General features: G+C 54.3%; 1 non-coding gene across 1 annotated transcript in view; it reads right to left on the minus strand.

The window, feature by feature from the left end:
• The window catches only part of LOC124730394, a 1,912-nt gene extending 466 nt beyond the window's left edge, over positions 1-1,446 (minus strand). The window contains exon 1 of the ribosomal RNA XR_007008007.1: positions 1-1,446. This exon is cut by the window's left edge and continues 466 nt beyond it. This is a non-coding gene — a ribosomal RNA (small subunit ribosomal RNA).
• Between the last annotated feature and the right edge of the window lie 3,554 nt (positions 1,447-5,000).

Consider the following 5,000-nt stretch of genomic DNA (forward strand, 5'->3'; position numbering starts at 1 on the left):
TTAGCAGGCTAGAGTCTCGTTCGTTATCGGAATTAACCAGACAAATCGCTCCACCAACTAAGAACGGCCATGCACCACCACCCACCGAATCAAGAAAGAGCTATCAATCTGTCAATCCTTCCGGTGTCCGGGCCTGGTGAGGTTTCCCGTGTTGAGTCAAATTAAGCCGCAGGCTCCACTCCTGGTGGTGCCCTTCCGTCAATTCCTTTAAGTTTCAGCTTTGCAACCATACTTCCCCCGGAACCCAAAAGCTTTGGTTTCCCGGAGGCTGCCCGCCGAGTCATCGGAGGAACTGCGGCGGATCGCTGGCTGGCATCGTTTATGGTTAGAACTAGGGCGGTATCTGATCGCCTTCTGAACCTCTAACTTTCGTTCTTGATTAATGAAAACATACTTGGCAAATGCTTTCGCTTCTGTTCGTCTTGCGACGATCCAAGAATTTCACCTCTAACGTCGCAATACGAATGCCCCGCCTGTCCCTATTAATCATTACCTCGGGTTCCGAAAACCAACAAAATAGAACCGAGGTCCTATTCCATTATTCCATGCACACAGTATTCAGGCGGGCTTGCCTGCTTTAAGCACTCTAATTTGTTCAAAGTAAACGTGCCGGCCCACCGAGACACTCAATAAAGAGCACCCTGGTAGGATTTCAACGGGGTCCGCCTCGGGACGCACGAGCACGCACGAGGCGGTCGCACGCCTTCGGCTCGCCCCACCGGCAGGACGTCCCACGATACATGCCAGTTAAACACCGACGGGCGGTGAACCAACAGCGTGGGACACAAATCCAACTACGAGCTTTTTAACCGCAACAACTTTAATATACGCTATTGGAGCTGGAATTACCGCGGCTGCTGGCACCAGACTTGCCCTCCAATAGATACTCGTTAAAGGATTTAAAGTGTACTCATTCCGATTACGGGGCCTCGGATGAGTCCCGTATCGTTATTTTTCGTCACTACCTCCCCGTGCCGGGAGTGGGTAATTTGCGCGCCTGCTGCCTTCCTTGGATGTGGTAGCCGTTTCTCAGGCTCCCTCTCCGGAATCGAACCCTGATTCCCCGTTACCCGTTACAACCATGGTAGGCGCAGAACCTACCATCGACAGTTGATAAGGCAGACATTTGAAAGATGCGTCGCCGGTACGAGGACCGTGCGATCAGCCCAAAGTTATTCAGAGTCACCAAGGCAAACGGACCGGACGAGCCGACCGATTGGTTTTGATCTAATAAAAGCGTCCCCTTCCATCTCTGGTCGGGACTCTGTTTGCATGTATTAAGCTCTAGAATTACCACAGTTATCCCAAGTAACGTGGGTACGATCTAAGGAACCATAACTGATTTAATGAGCCATTCGCGGTTTCACCTTAATGCGGCTTGTACTGAGACATGCATGGCTTAATCTTTGAGACAAGCATATGACTACTGGCAGGATCAACCAGGAGCTGCGTCAACTAGAGCTGAGCAGCCGGCCGCCCGGGGAGTGTGTCCCGGGGGCCCGCGCGAACACGCAAGCGTCCGCTCAATCATTCTGCACACAGGAGGAGGCTGAGCTCCCCTGCACAATACACCTCGAAAACCCTCTCAGGTCCCGGCGGCGCGCAGCGCCGTCCCAAGTACTTGGTCGGGTTCGAGAGAGGCGCAATCGCCCGGAGTTAGGCGAGTAGACGCTTTCGGTGCGACCACCCGTGCTCCCAACTGAGCTTGCCGCTGCGACAGAGGCCCGGGAGCGTGCTGTCGTGGCATTGCCGGCGGGAGACAACACGCGCCACCTACGGTGACCGGCAGCTCCAACGCCAGCGCCCACAGAAGGACAAAAGCCCCACTTGGGTGCCGAAGCGAACTCTCCCAGCACAGCGCACGCGCCAACACATCCGCACAGCTGCGATACAAACCACCAGCGAGAACCGCTGGGGCGACCGAGCAGCAGCAGACGGCGTCGCGGCGCCGAGCGCCGGGCGGCGGCGCATCCTCAACGCACACAGTCCTCAATCGGACCAGCACACTGAAGATGTCCACCGCGCTTCGCACCGGGCCCGCGAGGACCTACTTTGGCCGCACGGCGCCGCGCGCAGGGTGCGCCGGCGCGCAGCTGCGACGCCTGCCGCGTCCGTCGGCCGGCGCGCCTGCCACTGGCCGCCCCCACCAGCCGGCTGTAGCGCGTGCGCCCACGCACCGCGCGGCCAGCACGCCGGGAGGCGCCCCCTCACCGGCCGGGGACGGTCCCACCCAGCCACCGCCGCGTATCGCTTCACACCCAGATGCCGTTCAGTTTCGTCGGCATGGTGGGTATCGCTGGAACAACCGGTTAGTACCTCAACCTATCGTCGCCATCACCGATTCACCCCTAGCGAGAACAACCGCACCACAACAGGTTACCATTTGTTCATTTGCGTAACTTCACCAGAAAACGCAGGCGTCCATCGCCATTTGCAACTTCAACGATTATTGCATGCCTGTGTCAGGTGTCACGCCACACTACGTCTGCCCACATACACGCAACAAAATGTGCACGCCTAGACAATACGTGGAAGGTGGCCCCCGTACGTATGCGATGTCCATTGCTCGAACGACTGTCAACCGGCCTCTGTAGCATGTCGCAGATATGGAACGCGGTGCACCATGCCATCACGGTGTGTGAGGAGAGACGACTAGGTCCGAATACATCAACAGACAGCTCATGCTGATCGCCATCCACGGCGTCCGTTCCTCCCACACGTCTCTATGGCGTACCACACTGCAATCCAGCTCTCATAGGGAGACGACACGTAGCTGCGTGCACAATATTTGCACTGTATGGTCCGCCGTTTTTGGGCGCAGTCGTTGTACGGTCACACATGTGCCACGATGTATCATTCAGTACATAAGGACGAATGTGCAGTACAGATTGTGGTTTACGCGTACGACATTAGCGGACAGTTGACACAGGCCGCACCACAACGTAGCCTGAGTACGTCGCATGCGAAGGGCATTGAACATGCAAAGTTCTCACCAACCAGCTTGCGAAGGCAGGGGGCAAGGTGGGGACGTGGGGAGGGGCGGCATGTACGTCCTGCTGCCATCCACATTACAGTGTACAGCAGGAGCATGTGGAAAGTGAGCAAGACTTGCAAGGTGTTTAACATGAAGCGATACACAGGGGAGCGGGCAGTGCGAGTAGCGAACTATATTGCGAGGGTTGCGGGTGGGCAACACTACACTAATTGAACGAGTCGTATAACAATTACAGAGCAGGTTTAGGCGACAACGTGGGTTACGTTAGGGGACAACGTGGGTTACGTTAGGGGACAACGTGGGTTACGTTAGGGGACAACGTGGGTTAGGTTAGGGGACAACGTGGGTTAGGTTAAGGTACAACGTGGGTTAGGTTAAGGCACAACGTGGGTTAGGTTAAGGCACAACGTGGGTTAGGTTAAGGCACAACGTGGGTTAGGTTAAGGCACAACGTGGGTTAGGTTAAGGTACAACATGGGTTAGGTTAAGGTACAACATGGGTTAGGTTAAGGTACAACATGGGTTAGGTTAAGGTACAACATGGGTTAGGTTAAGGTACAACATGGGTTAGGTTAAGGTACAACATAGGTTAGGTTAAGGCACAACATAGGTTAGGTTAAGGCACAACATAGGTTAGGTTAAGGCACAACATAGGTTAGGTTAAGGCACAACATAGGTTAGGTTAAGGCACAACATAGGTTAGGTTAAGGCACAACATAGGTTAGGTTAGGTTAGGTTAGGTTACACGTTGTTGTAAGGAAAGGTGTAAGGGGGGGGGAGCAGGTTCGTTGATAGTGATTATAGTAAGTGAATGCTTGTGACATGATCAGATTTGTCACGTCAGGATGCACCTTTGGCTTATTAGAGGCGGCGCTCCAATTCTATGCTTGTGTCAGACCTGTGTCTTTGACTCATGTCATTGTTTGTGCGCTGTGACAGGAGGTACTATTGTGATGTTGGGTGCACCGTTGTATAGGACATGTGTGGGTATTGGTGCCTTATCTGCGCAATGGTGGATGTCGAAAGGGGGGGATATTCTATTTTCCGCATGGACCTCCTGGTCTGGTTGTGATAGTGTGGATTGTGTAATGTGGCGGAGAGGATGCACTGGATGTTGTTCCATGCTGGTGCTTACATATTGTATGTGCGCCCGTTAGAAGCAGAGAGTGGTGCGTGATGAGAGTGTCTGGCTGACGTGTGGTTCCCATTGTGGGCACACTCTTTCAGCATGTATACGGACAGTTGTATATATATTCTGTAATTTGATGGCTCTGCATTGATTACTAATCAGCGCCGTGTGTACGGGTAATCTGGTTCCAGTCCAAAATGTTCCATCTGTGTACATTAGTGACAAAGACTCCCCCCATGCAGTGGGGCTCGGTCTGTTATAACTCTTCCGCGTAATATATTTGCCCCACGTTTTTGCGACTGCGAGTGCGAGTGCGAGTGCAACGCGCATGGGGACCGACATGCTGATGGCTCGGTATCGGACGCCGTACAGTGAGCAACGCGATCGCGTCTCTCGCTCGTAAGTGGTACAGGTCGCGGCTCATGTATACGGACAGCGGGAATGTCGCATATTGGAAATAACTCTTCATGAAACGCAAGTTATAGGGTGTGGATTGCACTTTACGAGTGCGGGAAACGTCCGCCGTTCATCCGCTGGAGGTGCGAGTTTGGCGGTTGGGGTGGTCCACGAACGGGTGCGGGTGGAGTCATTGCCGGTCCACGGCTTCGTGCGGCAGAGCCACTGGAGAATGGGTGCTATGGTCGACAGAGGCTGCAGGCTTTGTGGGTGGCGTCGAAAGGCGGGCACTGTGGCGCCATCGCTGTCTTAGTCGGCTTGGCGTCTCATAGATGGCGGTAGCGCCGTTGCAGGAGGTCATGTTGCGGGAGACCTACAGATGGCGGTATGTTTTGTGGTGCGGACGTAGTGTTGTCCGATGCGCATAGATGGCGGTATTGCATGTGGTGTCGCCCTATTTTCACAGATGGCGATACTGTT

This window comes from Schistocerca piceifrons, unplaced genomic scaffold (assembly GCF_021461385.2).
Source record: "Schistocerca piceifrons isolate TAMUIC-IGC-003096 unplaced genomic scaffold, iqSchPice1.1 HiC_scaffold_124, whole genome shotgun sequence".
In the NCBI taxonomy this organism is placed as follows: domain Eukaryota; kingdom Metazoa; phylum Arthropoda; class Insecta; order Orthoptera; family Acrididae; genus Schistocerca; species Schistocerca piceifrons.